The 22,708-nt window shown below is 36.1% G+C and overlaps 1 long non-coding RNA gene across 1 annotated transcript; it reads right to left on the minus strand.

Annotated features, from left to right (window-relative positions):
- Nucleotides 1-19,126: 19,126 nt before the first annotated feature.
- On the minus strand, nt 19,127-19,875 carry LOC147565198 (uncharacterized). Its single transcript, XR_015237055.1, has 2 exons — nt 19,680-19,875; nt 19,127-19,540 (listed from the first exon to the last, which is right to left on the minus strand). It is a non-coding gene; the product is annotated as an uncharacterized LOC147565198 (long non-coding RNA).
- Nucleotides 19,876-22,708: the final 2,833 nt, after the last annotated feature.

Raw genomic sequence — 22,708 nt, forward strand, 5'->3', positions numbered from 1 at the left:
TTTTATTAGAGTTAAGGCTTTTAATTCTTTATGTAGTATTTGCAACAGTTCCCGGCTTAAAACACTTTTAGCCTACTTTCCTTCCATGTCTGGAAGTTTGCTACGATGACATGTTCAACTTTTGTACTACTTTATCCTTTAGCCTTCTAGGATATTCAAAGTAGTGTCTTCGGTTTTCTAATCCGAATTTGGATATCTAAATGCTATTCATGTCCAACATGATTGACTTTATGTTTTCGAACATAAATGTCTCTCTCATGCGTGCTAGCTCATCGGTGTCTTTTCAGACTCCGAGTTTTGCAACGCCCTCTGTCATGAGTTTTTGGATCGAAATTCTTTTAGACTTTCCGAGTCTTAGATTTTCTGTTTCGGATCTCAAGCATCTCAGCGTACTGAGTCTCTCTAATCCTATCATCCTTTTGATCTATGCTTATAGATCTTCAGATGCCCAAAATGGCATTTTATCCTTTTGTGTGTGGTCCTTTATTGAGTCAGTTCGTTACTGTTATACAACATCTTATGTCATACTCAATCTTTTGTATGTACTCAGCATACAGACCCGGAAGGTTTGTTTCTCCCACTTGCCTTCTTGAAACTCGTGATTCAAGATTTTTTTCATTCCTCAGGAATCAAACTTCTTTGATTGCCTTTTGAATCGAAGATTCTAACTCTTGCGTGCTTTTAATCCGTCGATAGATTTCTGAAGCATGCTTATGGACATAACTTGATTGGAAGAATCTTATTCTTCTTGTCTAGTTTCGGGAAACATGAATGTTTCCATCCTTCTCAGTTTTCTATTTTGGAAAACCAATTTAGGTCTTCTGTTGACTTAAATTATCAAGCTTCATGTCTTGACGAGATATGGATTCCACGATGATTTTGGCTTCTTAGCAAAAATCTAGAGTCAGTTTCCGTTTCTGCGCAGGTCTTTTATCTCTTCAGAAATAACCTTTATTTTCTGAGTCTTTGAGATTTTACCTTTTAGGGCTTTTGAACAACAATTTGGAATTTTCTCAACTACGTTGAGATTTTCCTTTAGAGACACTTTCACTTCTCTTGAGAGTTCTCCGGCGAATGACATTCGCTTTTATGCGGTGGGTTTATAAGATCATATCTTTAACCTTTCCTTTTCCGAGGAGCCGCAGTTTGTTGCTCTTGGTCGAATTTAATCGTCTTGTACAAGTTTCATGATTGTTCTTCATGACTCTTCATGATTTTTCTCATGATCGAATTAAATCGACTTGTACTTTTCTCCCACTTATTCTTGTAATAATTAGTGCTTTTCTCCCAGACTACTAGGTGTGCTAATTACTAGAAGAATACTATCATGAGCAACAAACACTTTGTTCTCTTGATTGGTTGTGGAAGAAGCCCTAATTTCTTCCAAAGAAATTGCGTCAGATATTAGCTAGTTTTTGTAACGCTGTTACAAGTTTTAGCCTTTAAACGGACTTTGGTAAGTATGAAAACGATCGTTTCTAGAATATGTCCAAAATTATTCGGAAGACTGGCTTAAACCCATCTTTGATCGAATTATGCATAGCAATGTTCGATTACTCCCACTGAATCCACCATCCCTCAGATGTGTTCCATGGAGCGAGTTGGGAAACGGTTTCTCAACTCCTTTGATGGTTATCAAGTATTTGACTCAAGTTTTTACCACTCCAATCTAATCGGATGACTTAAACTCTCTGGTCAAAATGATTCTTTTACTTCGGTTTGTACTTTGTTTGAACCTTTCAAACATTCCGACTTATACTTTATGATTTGTACGTTTCCATACTTCATTAAGTTGTCAGAGTACGTATTTGAAGTTTCTCTCGTTAGCTTCTGCAAGTAAACTTATAGGTCTGCATAACACCGTATGAGTCCTAATAGATTACTAGTCTCTATGCCTTTTGAAAAGGGTGACTTTGTCAATTAGTCCTTAAGACCCAATTGACAATGCTGAAGTTTAATGAGTTTGAATCTCTTGATTTTAGCCATTATCAATGTTAACCTTTAGTTAATTTTACCACTGGTTTAAAACATCAGGCGTTTCTAGAAGAACAAAATAATCACTATTAAGTTCTAAGCTAGATCAGTGTCTAAAAGAAGACTTTGATCCCTTTCAGCATCCTTAGCATTACTGCTTCTGCTCCCTCTTGGATCTTTACTCCTTTTAGTCAAGTATGTGATTTCCTTGAGCTTTACCGAGCCGTACATCCGGTATAAATACCTGATGAAGAAATTTTACGATACTTGTTTTTAACTTTGTTAACAAGGATGTTGGAATCGGAATTCGTAATTCCATTCCTTATGTCCTCCAGGTGCTAAGGGTAGTTTCCTCTTGAATGGTCTAGCCATTGTTTGGAAACATTCATAGTAATGAGAAATACTCTTGATCATGTACTCGGTAACTGTTTGCCTTTTCTTCGATCAAATGTTTGTCTCACTTGACTGACCCTTTGCCCTTTTGAATCTTAAGAGCTCTTTCTTAGATTTTTGTACCAAATCTCAAGAACCTTTCTTAGATTGGATATTCCCGTATGTTCTGCTCAGTTTGTTCATAACAACCTGAGTGACTCATCTAAGGTTTTATCTATCTTTGTTCAATCGATATTGAATTGGGTGATAGATGTATTCTGTTGTCTTCCGTTAGGATGACTTTCAGATTGCCTTGGAGGTCTCGTACCTCTCCATTTATGACTTCTGTAGGAATTTCTTCCTTAGTTTGTCTTAATGGTTATGCTAGCATTCATTACTCTTCCAAAGAGAATGTTATACGATTGCTTGCAAATGGCTTTTGACCTTCTCTTGTATGAGTCAACATTGGGATTGGGTATTCTAGTGACCTTCCTTTTGAATCTGAGAACTATTCTCGGATTCATTCTTCCATTCTAGGAAGTGGATCAGCACCTCCCTTAGGTGTGATTCAATGTTGAAATCGTTTGTGTCATCTTAAAACTACATAAAGAAATGGCAAAGTTTTAAAACTCGTTATCGTTTTTGAAAAACTTAGTTTTCCCACATTATTCAATAAAAATCGTCCCCGATTGAATAAGTGATTCCAAGACCCCAGTTCTTCGGAGTAAAGCGGACGAAGGCCCTACCCTTTGACTCCGTCGTTCCGGGTGAGCGAACTACTTCACTGATCATACCTTATGACTCTTGGTTGATAGATTTCATTAATGAATGACTAATCTATCCTTTTGCCTCGAGTATCCAAGACTCTCTTGCTGATCTCGTTGAGTAGAACCATTTAGACGTGTAGGCCTCTTCTATAGACCTACCCGCATTGTCCCAAGGTAGAGGAGGTACTCTGCGAAGGCCGACCCACCTTCCTCGAACAAGGGCGCAACGAGTGTCTTAATCTGGATAGGCGATTACTCAAGATTACTTTTGGGGACTTTTACGCTAGTCTGGCGTTTGTTATAGTGAACTATTTAGCCTAACTAACATCCACGACATAAAGCGTAAATAAGTAAGTAAATGCGCGCGAGAAAGTAAATCAAGCAGACATGGATCCTAGTATGGCCCCTAACCTAGAAGATCTAATCTCCTTTGGTTTTCTTCTTGTTTCGCCTTTCGGTTCGTTTTAGATCGCCATATTTGAACCTCCATTGATTTCTCCCACTCGCCTTTGGATTTCATCCTCGAGTTTCTTCAATGGACTCATAGACCCTATACTCTAATTACAAGACTCTAACGATTCGCAGATCGTATAAACTTGAAATTAAAATTAATTACAAAGCATGCACCCATCCGTGCTTAAAACAAGAATAAGATATAAATCTATGGCCATACTAGTTTCCCGCATTCACATCACATGCATTCATATAATATATTAAGGCTAAGAATTATATATGCATGATTATCTTGGGAGATACTTTTGTTGACATCACATATCACATTACGGACCTTAAGTCTAAATTCGAAGAATTCAACTAATGGTGCGTTCCGGTTTTATCTTTTATGATTTCTAAAATCATCTTTAAGAAAAACTCCGTTTTGGGCTCGAGAAAGCCCGGGTCAATTTCGGAAAAAATATTGGTTCGATTCTTAATGATTTCATAAATCAATTTAAAGAGAAATCCGTCTTGGCCTTCTGGATGGCCCGGATTGATTTTGGAATTATTTGGTTGGAATCGGAAGAAATTTTGGCAAAAACTCCCACTCGAATGATGGTCCCTTTTCGTGGTCCGAAAAGCCTCGGAAAAGCCCGGGACAAGTCCTAGACAAGTCCCGGCCCAAGCCCACAAAGGGCTCGGACAAGGTCCGGACATAGCTCGGCCCATAGGGCCGGCATGTCCTGGCCGAGGCCTATCAAGGCCTGGTCTCGTCCTGGCCGGAGCCAGGACGCTAGTCCATGTACCAGACGCGTCCTAGACGTGTCTGGTGCTGGACCGGACCAGCACTAGGTGTCTCGGACTAGTCCGAGACACCCAGAACCTCCCAGACGCGTCTCCATGACGCGTCTGGTCGAGTGCTCTGGACGCGTCCTAGACGCGTCCAGGAAGCTCCCTGCGCAGCTGCTGGTCGTGTCTCCAAGACGCGTCCCAACAGCTGCTCTGGACGCGTCTTCAAGACGCGTCCAGAAGCTTCTGTCGCAGCTGCTGGTCGCGTCCTAGACGCATCTCAGCAGCTGCTCTGGACGCGTCCAGAGGACGCATCCAGGAGCTTCTGGTCCGGCCAGGAAGCTTCCTGGCCGGACACTAGGGTTTTTCAAAACCCTAGTTTCCAAAATTTTTTTTTTTTTTTCTTATGCAACTCTAAGTTGCTATTTTCCAATTTTAAAATTTTCCTCAAAATTTTGAAATTCCTTTTAGAACACTTCTAAAATTTTTCAAAACTTTTAGAAACTTTTAAATTTTTCCAAATTTGTTTTGGGAGTTTCCTAAACTCAAAACAACTCCTTTTAGAACACTTCTAAAATTCCAAATTTTTGTTTTTCAAAAGTTTCCAAAACTTAAAAACAACTCTTAATCAAACCAATTTTGGATCAAAATCTAGGTTTTTGAAACTTTTTTCAAAGAACAATTTTGAAATCAATTTGAAAAATCTTTGAATCCAATTCAAAATTAATCAAATTTCATGTTTAAAACCTTTTTAAACATAACTATCAACTTAATCAAGCATGGATTAGTTTGAAATTCAATCAAATTGAGTCTTTCAAAACACTTTTAACAATTTGATTCTCAATTTGAAATTCATTGAATCCCATTCAATAATATCAAATTGTGAGTTTAAATAATTTTTTTTTTAAAACACTTTTAAAATACTTTTATAAACTCAATTTATTAAACTATCAATCATATCCAATATGAACTAGTTCGATTCTTAGCAAAAACTAGTTCATTGCAAGAGGCTCTGACGCCACTGTAAGGATTTAAACCCTCATACTAGTGTTTATAGCGGAAATAAGACATCTAATGTCTACACTAGTATCCCCAGGATCACATGCAAAACTAGTAATTAATCTAATGGAGATAGTAGATTACCTTAATCGCTTTTCCCTCGAACTAGTTGAATTGATTGAAGAAGACCAAGAGCTTCAAGTGTAGCTCCTCTACTTGGGACACGAGCAATCAATTTGATCTCCCACCTTGTTGTATAGCTAGCACACCAATGGTGGTTGGATAGAAGAACACCTTCTTCTTTGACTAGATTGATAGTAATGGGAATTAGCTCACTTTCTCCTCTCTACTTGATGTGGTAGAGTAAGAAAGCTTAGAGAGAAATTCCACACCTTATTCTCTGCCCTAAGAGTGTTTATATAGAACCCTAATAAGAATCCACCTCCTTTTAGGTTTCCCAAAACACCCTTTAGAATAAGATTTAAGGAAATAGTCGAAAATAGCAACTATTGATATTTTCTCAATTCCCTAAGGAGGTGACGTCCAAACCCAGCCAAAATTGGCAGATTTAATTTTCATAACATAAGGAAACGTCCCTCCAAAAATCAGCCCAATACGATTCCTAGAAGTGCCCGAATCGGCTAAGGCCCAAAAACCCTGTTTTTGGCCTTTTTGTACTATCTTTGCCTAATTCCTTTTTAGGCCTATGAGATATGTTTATGGGACACTCCCATGATTGTATCTCACTCCCACTAGTCATATCCTAGATCAATTTGACACTCTTATGTGTAACCCGCTGTAGGATCCGATCGAAGTTAGCCGCGAATTACTTCGTAATTCGACGATCGTAGTTGGTCTCTAGCTACAACTCTACGATCCCTAAATCAATCGGACTTGATGATCTTCCACATCAATTGTCCTATCCGACAAATTGTTCGCATTGCCATCTTGGTCGAAGGACATCTCCTTCAACTCCTTCAATACCAACATTCATTATTATAATGTTCAAGTCTATGACAATTATAGCATTCAATATCCTTGTTATCTCTACCTTGCCTATTATAAGGTCTAGTAAAGTTTCCTCTTCTTCTTGGTTCATTTGTTCATCCTCTATTAAAAAAATGTTTTCCTCTTTGGCTTCCAAAGCCACTTCTACTATTATCATAACATCTACCATAATCTTCATATTGTTTTTCTCTTCGAAGTGAATATTGTTTTTCTTCTAAAATGAGTTTTGCTTGAAGTATTTGATCCATCGAATGTTTGAAGAGCTTGAAACATTTCTATTCACCCGTTGTTCATGAATTTGCAATGTTCCCGTCAATTCATCCACCGTCATAGATTCCAAGTCTTTTGACTCTTTAACAACAATAACCACATTATCAAACTTAGGTGTGAAAGAGCGTAAAATCTTCTCCATCACCCTAACATCATCACAATTTTACCACACTTTTTCATTTCGTTAACATTAGACAATACTCTTGAAACGTAATCAGAGACAAGTTCTCCTTTATTCATACTCAACCTTTCAAATTCACCACCTAAAATTTGAAGACGAGCCTTCACCACTGATGAGACATGAAACAGTCTCATTTGAACCTCTTAACTCGGGTTAGTTAGTCCAGTTCGAGCGGTTACTCTGATTATTTGTTTGATTTTCTTTCTCAGGTCTCATTTACGGAGTTCGATGCGGAAACATCATGATAAAGACATACTTGAGGGGCATTTTGGTCATTTTAATGACAAGGGTATTCTGGTCAATATTAGTGCTCATGTGAAAGTAGAGTCCAATACGAATCTATCGGCGAAAGCGGAACTAGAATCAGAGTCTGGACGAGAAAGATAAATTAAGTCAAAGATTAGGTTATAATCCAAGTCAACTTAGTGCTTTCAAAGACACATGGCACGCATCCGAAATGGTAAGATGCATTATTCGGTATACTGTGGGGCTGATCGGGACTGCATTCGGGATATTTATTTGAACCTGCTTCCGCGTATCTGCGCCCATGTTATTACCGTGTACCTGAGAGCAGCTAATACATCGAATGGTTGGAAGTTATCCCGTGCACATGGCTACATCCTGGAACAGGTTATATGCTCTTAAAGTGTTATGTGATGCATGGAATCATGCCTATTGACAGCCAAAGAAATACACCCGTGAGTGAATCATTTGTGCCCATATTTTTGGGTAACCATTCCTTCTCTCTCTCTAGTCTTCTTTTGGAGATATTTCTTCCTTTCTTTAAAGAGATTTTCATTCTCTCAACATGGAAACAGAGAAGGTATATAGAGAGATGGGAAAGAATGGAAGGTTAACAAGGAAAGAGGTGAGCTGGTTATTCTTGAGAAGTGATCAAAGAAGATTAGGAAAGACAGTAAAGAGAGAAAGAAATAATTATAACCGACAAAGATTGAAAGTGAAAGATTGGAATCGATGGATATATGGGATTTCTTCTCTTCTGTTAAGGATACGGCTAAGAGAGAAAGTTTGAAGCAGAGAAGGAAGGCTGGACTGTCTCTTATATTCATTGATATTTTCTAAAGAGAAAGTTGTGCTTCCTAACCGAAGGAGATCAATGAAGATTATTTCTAAAGTTAGAAAGAATTGAAGATTTGTAGAGAGAGAGAGGGATGGAGATTGATCTCATCGGCTATATAGAGGAGGAATAACAGAGGAGCAAAGTATCTCGGTTGGGGAGGTCGAATTTTCTCCTTTAGCTCAACTAACAGAAACATTAGAGAGAGAGAAAGAAGGTTCATCATTATACCATTTATCTTTTCTTCTTCTTCTTCTTCTGTTGTTAATCTTTTAGTGAGAGAAAGAATTATCAATAAAGAAAGAGAGAAAGAATTGTAAAGAGAGAGTTGTAACAGAAAGTTGAATAAGAAATTGTGTTTGATATTTATAGTTTTCTTTTACTTCTTCATTATTTTCTCTGATCCTTTCGGATATAGTAGAGAGAGAAAGAGAGAGTGATTTAAGAAGAAAGAAACAAAAGAAGAAAACAGGGGAGATTTCAGAAAGTAGAGAGAGAAAAAAGAGTTGGAGAAGACGAGAAAACAGTGGGGAAATAATTTTCTCACCAGGAAATCGTTTCCGGGAAGACGAGAAAATTATTTTCCCTAAGGGTCTGTTTGGCAGAATTTTGGGAAAAACAGAAGGAAATCATTTACCTAAGGCCCTGTTTGGTTTGGAAATAGCGAAAAAGTTAAGTTTTCTTCCATTCTCTTTTATTATTCATATTTATTTAAATCTCGATCATGATTAGCTAAGACTCTCCATCTAGGGTTTTACGATGAAACCCATTTTTGATCTTTTAGAGATATAATTTTTATTGATTAACTCTTGATTAATGCTTCATAGTTTAATTCGTTTTAGTTTGATAAATAGATTTTCTTTTCACTATTTATACTTTTCGATTTGATGCATCGTGCTTATATTAAATCATTTGACGGTTCATACTTATTAATTGATAAATAATAGTATAGAGATTTATTTATTTAAAATAAAATGATTACATTGTTATGTTTTATTCGGTTTTAACGAAAACATCTCCCGGAATTAGGATAGTTCATTATCCGAAATTCTGAGTTATAAAAAAAAAGAGAATTAACCATTTTAAGTATTTGTTTCTAAAGGTGATTTTATGTGGTGAATTTCTAAAATCCTAGGTCCTTTCCCCCATTTGAGTTCATTTTTATTTCCGTTATTTTATTTAAATATTTTTATCACCAAAAACCCAAAAACAATTTTCTAAGCAAAACCGATTTATTTCCAAGTCTTAGAATAGGTTTCACTTAGTCTCTGAGGAACGAACCGGTCTTACCGGAACTATTACTTGTCGCCCGTATACTTGCGGGTGGTGACCTATTTAGGAAACTTTCTAGGCCCATCAACCACTTTATCAACTCCTCTAAAATAATTCTTGAGAATGTTCCAAGCCTCTTTCAATGATTTTGCTTCTGACACTTTTTCAAACGTAGAACTATCAATCCCTTGATATATAAGAAACAAAGTTTTTTTTATCATTCTTTATTGAATCTTTGAGGACACTTTTATGCAACTCATTCATAATATCCTCTTCTTCAAAAGTTGGCTCTACATAACCGTATATCCTATAAATTTTGAGATCCCAACAATACACTCATTTGGATAGACCAATATCCATAGTTATCTATTGTTAACCTAGGTATTTGAGATTCACCATATTTGCCTTTTTTTTCAAGACCCCCAAATTTTTTTACAAACCCTATTCTCAAAATATTGAAATGACAATATAACATGACTCAGATACCATTTGTTGGAGATCAAGGAGTATATAATCACAATAACACAAGTAATAAGACCAATACTCAAATCAACTCAATCTATTTCATTCAATAAGCTTCAATCAACACACATTCAAATAAATCAACAAAAACTTAGTTCTTCAAGGACAAACTAATTCTGACATTGTTACTAACCTCAGATACAAGCATCTTCAACCCAATCTCTTCTCTAAATCGCAACTCCTTAAATATTCACTTGTTTCTCTCATTAAGAACCCTTTTTGTTCTTAAAAACCAAATGCCTACTTCTTGAACCCTCAGTTTTTTTTTCCTATCTTCACTTAATTGAATAATGAGCCCAAGCCCAATTTAGTTTAAAGCTCAATTTTCAACAATTATCTCAATACCACTTGTTACCTTTACCCAACAATTTAATCAATTTTCAAGAGTTGAAAAGAACTTTATTCATTAGTGATTAACATTTGGTACGAACATGACAGATCCCGATTTTATGGCATGTGAATTCGTTGGGATTTCGTCTCACAATATATGAAAGTATAAATTAATGGAAATGTGTGAATAACAAACTAATTTCAGCTACACTAAAAAAGGTATCCTCGCCCCACCTTTTCTTGTAGGTCTTCTCCGAGCGCCCCGCGCAGAGACGAGACCAGCTAGGATTTTAAATTAGTCACAACTAGCCTAAAGTTTTTTTTGGATGAAATAGATTAACATTAAATCCAAAACCAAAACCATCCGTACAAAGTTCTAACTTTAGGCGGAAATAAAAGAGGGGATTACATTCCAAATTCTTTTCTGACAATTGTTTCTACCCCATTTAGCTAGTGCATCAGCTTTGGCATTGCATTCCCTGGGAGCATAAGAGAATACTATGTATGTGAACTGATCCTTGAGTGCCATAGTTTGTCTATGACTTTTTTGGATTGCTAGTGTAATCCACCGCTTTTGCCGTTTATGTACTGGACTAAGTTTTGATGGTCGCTTTCTATGTGCACATACTGGATACGCAGTTCAATGGCCCATAAGATGCTATAGTGTATTGCCAGAGTTTCACATTCTTCTGCATTCTGACCCCGTACTGAGTCTGTTGCTGCTATTATGAAATTTTCTTCGGCATCATGTATGATACACCCAATTCCCGCTTGTTCTGAGAGTGTCGTGAAAGAAGCGTCTACGTTGACTTTAAGGTAAGGTGTCGATGGAGGGCTCATTTGTGTTTCTTTGATTTTTTCCTGCATTTGTTAGTAATAATCGATTCAAGATTGAGAGGCGTGGTAGAGGTGTTGTTTATCCTCGCTACCATCTGGAGAGGTGTTTGTTTCTTGTCCATAAAACAGTTCTTGCACCTGGCTTTCCATATAAACCATAGTATTTTCGCATATAAATTAGTGGTGAACAACTAGCCTAAAGTTACTAGAAATAAAATGTTACTACCTACGTAGTATTTAAAATCATGATCAGTAAATAATTTTGTTGAATAATATATTTCTACTACTGGGGTAGAGTATTGTGCGCACATTACGCTTTGATATGTGTACCCCGCCTTTACTGATATGTTGTGATACGATTCTCCTTTATGTTTTGATTGTCATCATTGTTGTGTATAAAAGATCTATTAGGTTTTGGCTTTGTGATGGAGATTCAAACAAAGTGTCGATAATGTATTTTATGTTATATTAATTTTTCTATATAGTTGATATTTTGGGTTGACACATAATAACGTAAACCACTTATGTAAAGAAATACATTCGGTTTCTATACGTAAAGAAGGAAACATTACTAAAATATATATGGATTTATCTTTTTGTTTCTCAGTCTCAATTCACATTGTTATCCTTTTCGTTTCTCTCTTTCACCTTCTCATTCCCTGAATTTGAAATCAACTTCGTTAGTTATCTCATAATTACTCTACTTAATCTAACATTATGATCAATAAATAATCTTTTTATTATGTTTTTCGACAATTGCATAACATGATTATTAGAGAGATCTGATCCTACAAATTAGGAATCAGTTAAACTAGTCCAACGATTATTATTTTTGAATTTTGAATTATTGTTTGGTTTATGTAATCTATACAATTGACTAAGTATTGTAACTACCAAAAAGTTTAATCAATATAAATCACTCTGAATCCCTCAAGAAAGGATACAGAGAATCAAACTTTTACATGGTATCACGAGCTTAGGCTTTTCTTCTCGACTTCGAACTCTCTTTCTCGTCTCTGACTTCAATGGCTTCAGTATCTAACTCCTCCACCTCCACCACAACACCTTACCATTACCCTAGCCTCACAAACCTAGTTCCATTAGTTTCAATAAAGCTTGATAATACTAATTTCCTTACTTGGAAAAAGCAGGTTGTACCCATCATGAAATCTCAGGATTTGTTTAGCTATGTTGAACCATCTTCTACCCCACCTCCCTCTTTGATTCGTAATCCAGAAACTGATCTCGACGTCCCTAATCCGGCCTTTCTACAGTAGACTAGGATAGATCAAACTTTGATAAGTTGGCTTCACACCACCCTCTCTCCATCGATCTTATGCCAGACTCCAGACTTCCAAACTTCTAAAGACTTGTTTACCTACTTACAAGATACCTTTAGTGCTCAGAATACTGCTCGGAAATCCCAACTTATCCTCCAGCTTCAAACCATTCAGAAGAACAACTTATCAATGGCTGAATATATTGGTAAGATAAAAGAAATCTCCGATGCCATTTCTGCGTCTCATGCTCCTGTTCCGGATATAGAGCTAGTTTTACATACCCTTAGAGGTCTTGGTAATGAGTATTTAGCTTTTGTTACTGCCATAGAGACTAGAGAAAATCTTCCCTCCTTTAGTCAATTACAACCCTTCCTCTATACACAAGAAATGAAAATCAACCAACAACAATCCCTCTCCAATGCATCTGTTTCTGCTGCCTTAGTGGCAAAATCAACTCAACCCAGTCAATCTAAGTACTCAAACCAAAAACCTCAATCTCGTCAACCTTATGTGCCGAGAGGTGGATACCGAGGAGGACGTACTGACTCAAGAGGCCGAGGAAGAGGTCGTTCAATCTATCAAAACTAGTTAGGTACATATCATAATCGCTCTTCACCGAACCAGAACTCCATTCTTGGCAGCCCAAATCAGCAAGTTATTTGTCAAATTTGTAGGCGTCCAGGGCACACAGGCTACTATTGTTATCATCGAGATGATCATTCATACCAACCAAATGATGTCCCTCAATCTTTCGCTGTGTACCAACCAAGTGATATCTCGGCTGATCCAAATTACTATGCCGACTCGGGAGCCTCCAACCACATGACAAACGATGCTTCGAATATGATTAACCGAGGTCCATATCATGGACATGATCAAGTCTCAATTGGTAATGGTACCCTTCTTCCAGTAACTAACATTGGTGATGTAAAACTTGGTTCTCCCTCTTCATCACTTATGTTAAAGAATGTGTTTCATGTGCCTACTATATCCAAAAATTTATTGTCTGTTTCTCAACTAACCGATGATCTTGATTGCTTTGTTCTATTTGACCGGTATCATTTCTTTGTGCAGGACCGACGAACGGGGAAGCTGGTCCTTCAAGGTCTTAAAAAAGGGGGACTCTATCAGTGTTCGGGAAAGGCATTTCGTGATTTCAATAAAACTGTTAGGTCTTTAAATTCTTGCTACTTAGGTACGAAAATAAAAAGCAATGTTTGGCATATGCGCCTAGGGCATCCTCATGCTCGTTGTTTCAATCAACTTCTATCTAATAAATTTATTTCAATTCCAGATGAATCAATTTCAAAGAACATATGTGAAAGTTGTGTGTTATCTAAGCACCACCGTCTTCCCTATTTAAGTTCTAAAAATTATTCAACAGTTCCTCTTTCTATCATTCATTCGAATCTATGGGGTCCTTCTCCAGTTGCATCTTCACTTGGTTATCGCTACTTTTTGCTCTTTGTCGATGAAAATACTCGTTTTTCTTGGCTATATTTTCTAAAAGAAAAATCTGAAACATTTCAATGCTTTAAACTCTTTAAATCCTTTGTTGAAAATCGTTTTCAACGAAAAATTCAAATATTTCAAAGTGATGGTGGGGGTGAATATTCGTCTTATTCTTTTAGTACTTTTCTTTCCGAATGTGGAATTTCACATCAGTTTTCATGTCCCCACACCCCACAACAAAACGGGATGGCTGGAAGAAAAATTCGACATATTGTCGAAACTGGATTGGCTTTACTACATCAAAGTCACCTTCCGAAATCATTTTGGGCTGATGCGTTTCAAACGGCAACATATTTGATAAATAGATTGCCATCTCCAATTTTGAAAAATCAGACCCCATTTTCTTTATTATTTGACCAACAACCAAATTATGAATTTTTGAAAGTATTCGGTTGTCGTTGTTACCCACTTTTGACTCCATATCGAAAAAACAAGTTGGAATATAAAAGTTATCCTTGTGTTTTTGTTGGATACAGTGATATCCATAAAGGCTACAAGTGTTTTGATCCGAAAACACGTCGTACTTTTATTTCAAGAGATGTGCTTTTTGACGAAAGTTTATTCCCGTATGCTTTACCATCGATGCATGATGTTTCTAAAGAAATCAAGGTTGATGATGCACCCAAATGGATCTTCCTAGATTTTAATCACTCAACCCAACAAAAGAATCAAGTATCAATGCCCTAATCGTCATCTTTGCCTTCTTCTTCTCCGACGTCTTCTTCTCCGACGTCTTCTTCTTCCGATAATTCGTCTTCAGCTCAGGATAATGTCATTCCCGTCACTGCTGGACCTCCTGAAAACCAGACCGTGACAGTCCCAACTCCTCCCTCATCGGTTCGGCCAACACATCAAATGACGACCCGTTCAAAGCAAGGTATATCTAAACCTAAGGTTATTACTTCTTTGCTTGCATCTAACCACAATATTTCCACTGCTTTTCTTTCGACTGTTCCACCTTTGCCAATGGAACCAAGTTGTTTTACAGAGGCCAGCAAACATCCTAAGTGGTTGGCAGCAATGAGAGATGAGTTTAATGCTCTCTTGAGAAACAAGACATGGTCTTTAGTTCCTATGAAGAATGGAATGAATTTGATCGGCAACAAATGGGTATATAGAGTTAAAACAAAGAGTGATGGGAGTGTAGATCGTTTTAAAGCACGTTTAGTGGCGAAAGGTTATTCTCAGAAACATGGACTGGATTATGACGAAACCTTCTCTCCGGTTGTCAAACCAGTCACAATCCGCCTCATTTTGAGTATTGCAATTTCATCAGGGTGGCAAATTAAACAACTAGACGTCAAAAATGCGTTCTTGCATGGTTTTCTTGATACCGAAGTTTATATGCAGCAACCAGTTGGTTTTGTGGATAAAAAATTTCCGACTCATGTTTGTCGTTTACATAAAGCAATTTATGGGCTTAAACAAGCTCCTCGTGCTTGGTTTACTCGATTTACATCATATTTCCAAGAATTGGGTTTTATTGGTTCCAAATCAGATACATCTCTATTCATCTATCAAACTCCTACTTCGATCACGATCTTGCTATTGTATGTGGACGATATACTTATTACCGGCTCAGATTCCAACATTCTATCTTCGATAATCTCAAAGTTGAATATGGAGTTCTCAATGACGAATTTGGGCGATGTACACAATTTTCTTGGAATGGAATTGAATAGGACAGAATCTGGTCTTTTTATTACTCAATCAAGGTACACCTTGGACTTGATAAATAAAATTGATTTATTGTTATCCAAACCAGTATCGACACCGAGTTCATGCGGAAAGAAAATGTCCCAAAATGACGGAGAACCATTTACCGATGTTACACTCTATCGGTCCCTTGTTGGAGCACTGCAATATTTGTCTCTAACACGGCCTGATATCACCTATTCGGTAAATCAGGTTTGTCAATTTATGCAATCTCCGACTAGTATACATTTTAGTGCAGTCAAACGAATCTTGCGGTACTTGAAAGGAACTCTTGGAAGAGGCTTATTTTATTCTTCAAACTCTGGTTTTAAGTTGAATGGTTTGGAAACTCATATTAAAGGTTATTCGGATGCTGATTGGGCCGGTGACCCGGACACTAGAAGATCTGTGTCAGGCAGTTGTGTTTTCTTAGGAAATCATATGATTTCATGGACTTCTAAAAAGCAGCCAACAGTTTCAAGAAGTAGCACCGAGGCCGAGTATCGGGCAATGGCATTTGCTACTGCAGAAATTGTATGGATTCAACATTTACTTAAAGACATTGGAGTTTTTCTAAAATTTCTGCCGACGATTTACTGTGACAACATTAGTGCCACATACATGGCTCATAGTCCAATACTTCACTCACGCACAAAACACATTGATCTAGATTATCATTTTGTACGAGAACGAGTAAATCGGGGGTCTTTACGTGTGGAATTTGTTTCAACTAAAGACCAATTCGCGGATATTTTCACCAAGGGACTGGTTAAGGCACGACACCAATTCCTATGCTCCAAGCTTTCACTTAAAGATCTGGTCGTTTAGCTTGAGGGGGGCTGTTAGAGAGATCTGATCCTACAAATTAGGAATCAGTTAAACTAGTCCAACGATTGTTATTTTTGAATTTTGAATTATTGTTTGGTTTATGTAATTTATACAATTGACTAAGTCTTGTAACTACCAAAAAGTTTAATCAATATAAATCACTCTGAATCCCTCAAGAAAGGTTACAGAGAATCAAACTTTTACAATCTTATTTTTATGCTATTGGCAACCTCTGCATAGTTTTCTCTCGATACTTCCATTATTTTGCATCTCTTACCTGCATGCATGACATATTACTTGGTTTACAATGTATTCATCATCACTTTGTGTGAGTATTTAACAAAATTTTCAAATGCATGATACTTTCTATACCCTAGTAAATAGAAAACCCCATCTAAACCAGTGCATTGCTTTAGATGGTATGCACATTCACCTATACAATTTAAATAATCGAAAAATCTTTAAATATAAGTGGAAAAGTTGTATGCAAGTGAGCCCGTACATTGGATGAAGGAATATGGTGACCTTCCTATATGATATGGATTACATCAAAAAATCGTACTAGTTTACAATTAAATTATTTATACAACTTAATTACAATAAATATATAACACAGTTGATCCAATTCACTTTCATTTATTAATTTTTAGTTTAAAAATTTGTTGAAAACGTATTAACCATATAAGAACAGTCTACTAGCATTTTGAAGAGTAATATATAAAACTTTAATTATCCCCTACTAAATGATATAATAACAGTTCAAGAGAGCAACCGGAGATGGAACTGTTTTGGGGCCTTCAACCTATCCATTTATCCACCGTCCATTTCAAAGCTACCAATAGGCATCTTACTTCTTGTCTCACTACAATCATCAAAATTATTGGTGACGGAATAGAGCCGTCGGTAAAAAATATTGGGAACGAGTACTATTGATGGTAGGTCTGACGAATTAACGACAGTCCTCCGTATAACTGTCGACGACTATAAGCCATCGGCAGTCCCTATTGTCGACGATAATGTGGATTATTACATTACGGTTAACAATATACCACTAATTTACTGGAAAACCTTTTCCCGCATAAAACCCCACTTCATGGACGTTACTATGCGACAAAACCGTCGGCAATACTTTAACACCGCTCGTTAATAATTTCATTTTGTATGTAAATAATTTGTAAATTTTGTAGTGAAGGATATGCCGTAACTACGAGATTCCTACCCAAAGTTAAGCTGGAAGTTTAGAACAAGTACTAATAAGTTGTTTTTTGTAATATTTCTATTTATTTTGACTACTTAAGACTTTCCAAATATTTAATATCTAAATTCAAATTGATTTACAAAGAGTTACATTTATTTGTGAAAGATTTGTAATTGAGTTAATTCCTATATGCCCCCCTACTTTGTGACCAGCTTCCTTTATGGCCTCCTTTTTTTCGTAAATTCAAATATGGCCCCCTATTTTCAAGTAAATGTCATTACTACCCTTCTTAATTTTAAATTTAAAACATTTAAAAAAGATTATTTCCACCTCACCCCTCTCTCTCTCTCTCCACCTCATCTCTCTCTACAACTCACCCATCTCTCTCTCTCCACCTCATCTCTCTCTACAACTCACCCCTCTCTCTCTCTCCAACTCACCTCTCTCTCTTTCCAACTCACCTTCTTCTTCTCCGATTAAAGTCGCCGGCCGGAAAATATTCCGGCCGGCGACCTTAAGAAAAAAAATTTTCCTCTCATCTCTCTCTCTCTAAAAACTCCGGCGAAGGGAAACCCCCTTCGCCGGAATTTTTAGAGAGAGAGAGATGAGAGGAAAATTTTCCGGCCGGCGACCTTAATCGGAGAAGATGAAGGTGAGTTGGAGAGAGAGAGAGAGGTGAGTTGGAAAGAGAGAGAGGTGAATTGGAGAGAGAGAGAGGGGTGAGTTGTAGAGAGAGATGAGGTGGAGAGAGAGAGAGAGAGAGGGGTGAGGTGGAAATAATCTTTTTTAAATGTTTTAAATTTAAAATTAAGAAGGGTAGTAATGACATTTACTTGAAAATAGGGGGCCATATTTGAATTTACGAAAGAATTGGGGCCATAAAGGAAGCTGGTCACAAAGTAGGGGGCCATATAGGAATTAACTCTTTGTAATTTGAATAGATGGAACCTTTCTTTTAAAAGTGTCTTTGACTTCTACAAATATGAATGTTTTAGAAAAAAAAACTTTTAGTAATGAAAACATGAAAATATAGAGAAAGAATGGTGAAAATAAGAATGATGTTTTTTTGTGTTGTAATATATACTTTTTCATAATTGATATGTTCTTACGCTCTCGAAAAAAGATATCCTTGAAAGTTATATAAATTTAAGTTATCTATCATATATTCATATGATTTAGACATTTCACAACTATACAAGAAATATTATTTCTCGTTAAAACATATATTTTCATAATAAATAAGTCTATTAGTGAAGATAAAAATAGTCAGAATTAGCAAAAATATCAACTATAACAATTACGAGATTGTTGTTTGTAAATAAATAAAGATATTTGGCAGAAAGAAATTAGGTTTTAGATTGTAACTTTTAATAGGGTGTGATTCTTATATAGTAAAACGAATATCTATGTTTTTTTTTTTTTTTGTTGAAAGGAAATATCTATGTTAATAATGCTTATTGAATGATTTTTTCATGTACTTCTTTGAACCATGTTATGTAGTATCACAAACATTTAATACTACTTTAGGTGCCCCTATATAATTTTCATTTCGGGTTATTGACCGTTTTAGAACAATTTTAGTGTGGTTTTAGAACAAAAGACAGAGGTTGGTTAACTGTTTTATTTTTTTGCAAATTACCTACGATGTATGATAGTCATTGTAATGGCATTGATACATCAAAGATGTAATAAGCACGATATTTTCAAAAATATAATCTGAATATAAAGAACATGAAAAAAATAAAACAACCATGATAGAGAGAAAAAACAAAGACATGCACCACCAAATTGACAACATATTATATTGATGATGAAATTCCAATATAGAGAATCTAAAACTCCGGTACATAACAAAGCGATGATCACGTAAGTCATGATCGTTATACTAAATCTTATTTTGACGCTAGACATCAATAATATATAGCTATAGATGCAGCTTTTATTGTTTTTCTTCTTTTATGCACCAGGTCCGTCAGTCCATGATTTAAACGCTAACACAACAACAAGCACAACCGTTCAAGTTAAGTCCAAGAAGACCAGCGACACATGCGTAAGCGTCAAGTTTGACGTTGGGGCTCGCTAGACAGCCTTGGGAACATGTATTGAAACACTCTGTATCAGCAGTGCAACTAAGGAGTGACAAATTCAATACAATCCCAGTATTGCAAGTAAGCCCAACTGCGGATGCCATCTCTGAAAATGCATATTAATACAAAATATCAATTACATGATCAACAATATATATATATATATATATATATATATATATATATATATATATATATATATATATATTATATGTAAATATAATAACGTATGTATAGCTACTTACGCGAATTGGCAGAGAGGACAATCATGGCAAATAGGAAGCCAACCAACATTGAGGAAGATGATGAACTCTTGACTGCCATTATGGGTATTGGAAACAAGAAATAATGATAAAAGCTACTATTACTTTTTGAATATTTGAAGCTTGGGTGAGGATTCATGAGAAATTTGAGTCTCTATTTATAGATATTTTTAGTCTCTCAAAATGGAAGAAGAAATATAATTTAAACATATAACATGTACTAAAGTGGTTCTTTTTTTTTTTTTTTTTTTGAAAGTACTAAAGTGGTTCTTGAAATACAAAATTTGGTACTTATAATGTTATTATCTCAATACAACTTGTAACCTCAACTAGATCATCTAATCAATTTCGAGATTGAAATGAACCTAATACAGTAGTGATTAACATTTGGTGACGGTCACCTCAGATCCTGATTTTATGCCATGTGAATTCATTGGGATTTTATACACGGTCGGTGCGTCTTGAGTTTCATGCTAGTTCATTAGCCAATCGGACTCGAGTGTTCTCTCTGCTGAGTTTTGGGATTTGGCACTCATTTCCCACCTTTATGCATAGGTTAATTGTATGCACTTTTTTCACCTAATTTAGTAAAGAAAAATTCATCGGAATAGTTTGATGGTGCAACCGTACCTTGGTAATATGGGATGAAGGAATACCATGGGCTATCTAGATTTTCTCCCCCTTGAATCTTAATTAATGTAAAACTATGGCCATTCCTAGTTAAGCTAGAGCCAACTTCCTTGATTTATTCCACTTCTGCTTTAATAACAAAGCAAGTTACTTTCAATTTACAGATTATAAGGTTGATTATACAAAGAAAATGTATTAGTTTAAGAAAGCCATTCACAAACTAATATTAGAGCTATAACCATAACCAATAAAAAGAATGATAGCTTAACTGCCTAGTTTCTGGAGAAAATATTTTTTTTTTAATGTAAGTGCCGGCGAAAAGAACTTGTTTGCAATAACTTGTAGTAGGTGTTGTTCTCAGGGTATCTAACACAATAAAATTAATTAGAAATTACGGTACATCAAAATGCAAATTCAGATATGAATGATAGAAATAGCTGAGGCAAGTTGTCTCTTTCTTTAAGACAGTGAACACCCTGGTATTAGTACTGAAACCAGTATGGTGTTTGTCTCTCAGGATACAATGGCTTTACCTTTCAGTTCGACGATGAAGGTACTTCGAAGGGTTGAAAGCGGGCGAACTTAAACAAACATTATAAACTTCTTTCATGAATTGACTCACGAATTAGACAAAATATTTTATCTAAAGTACTCTAGAATAATCTCTTACTAATGAGAAATCCACTGGAAAAAACCAATTCAGATTTGGAGTTGTTTTTGGTATATAAATAGGAATTGAATGGATACATGCTTTAGGGACGTACCTGTTGGATTTCGGACACTATTGGTGACGGTTTACACTATAGAAGTGACGGTTCATCAAGATTTGTTGGACCGAGAGTGCAAAGGTCGGGATGAACGCGTCATCCGTAGGATGGTCCAGAATTGAACCCACCTAGCGCCTAAATCAAGTCATAACTCTTTCAAACTTCGAACAGAATATCTCATTCATCCAGAATCGGATTTGAGAGATTCTTGATTCGAAATTGAAGAGCTCGACGAGACGAACACAATGGTGTGTCTATATCTTGAGTTTGACTATCCGAACCGATCCTAAATCGGCTCCGATTCCAACAATCCCCCACATGAACGAATATGCGAGATTTCCTATGTAACATAATTACTAGACTTATAAACTGATACAGATAAAAGTTTAAATGCGGATTTTTGCTGCATCAGATGAAGGTGGCTTTTAAGCTTTGAACCTTCCTTATTCCTAATTATCAGGTTTACAAGGATGATAGTGAACTATCAGTCTTGAACTGGGTCCTGGTAACTCTAAACCAAATATAATTAACAAACAGCTAATCCTTTACTTGTTTAAGTTCTCGGTTGTGTTCTTTGCGGTCATGAACATTCCTGATTTCGTGTGTGCATTAGAGAAGTCAACCTAATATGACCTTCTCATAGAACCGAAACCAATTTCTACACATATAGGTGTTTCCTACTTGGGTGTGTTGATATACCTTCCTTGTAGAACATTTTTAATTTTATTCTAAATTTTTCGGATGCATTAAAAGCTTTAAGCTTAACCTCAACAATGCATGCAACACTGATTTCATCCTAGGAATGGGAAAGAGATAAATCTTTTTCAGTGTTACTGGCGAGTCAGGATATAGCTTCAATTGCCCATTGAACCTAGATCGTGGGATCTTAAGTCATCTAGTAAGGTTTCACTCTGACTTTACTCATTTACTTTAGGCGTTTTAGCCCCTTTCCCCTCGATAATGCAAATTTTGCTCTCTTGATCACCCTTGTTCTATATGGATCCCCCAAGTAATTTAGGATTTGATATAACTCTGACTTATGTCATCCTTAAGAGCAATTGCTTTACGGTGCTAGTATGTTGTGGCAATGCAATAACTGCTTTGATTGATTACATGCACTGGCTTTACCAGAAACAAATATCCTCCAGAAGTTCGCAACTACTTTGCCTACTTCCTCTACTTTGTCCAACAATGAATTCATCAAGGCCTTTAGAATTTCATTGTTGATTCAACTATGCACGTCTGCTCTTGAGGAATTTTTGTGATATTGTAGCCCTAAGTGATTTATCAAAATCCAACTACTAGACTATGTACCTAAGATTTAGGTGTTGTCCAAATATCTTTATTTTTTTTCTTAATTTTTATGATATGTACAATCAAATTCTAAGAATATACTCAAATACCTAAGAGCTATTTATTACTCTTATATCTCTTTCTTGAATTTGTTAAAATTCAAGTACTTATGTTTATCGTTGTCCTTGAGTGGTATTTTACCTTACTCAGTCCAATCAAGCCCTTTGACTTATCAATTTGAAGTAACTCTTTAGTTTGGAAAACGTCGGAATCGTTTTTTTTTTCTCAAACTCTTTCGTATTCCTAAATAGTAACGTCTGT

This window comes from Eschscholzia californica, unplaced genomic scaffold, assembly GCF_041429995.1.
Source record: "Eschscholzia californica isolate CP2 unplaced genomic scaffold, dmEscCali1.0.p SCAF_1, whole genome shotgun sequence".
Lineage (NCBI taxonomy): Eukaryota > Viridiplantae > Streptophyta > Magnoliopsida > Ranunculales > Papaveraceae > Eschscholzia > Eschscholzia californica.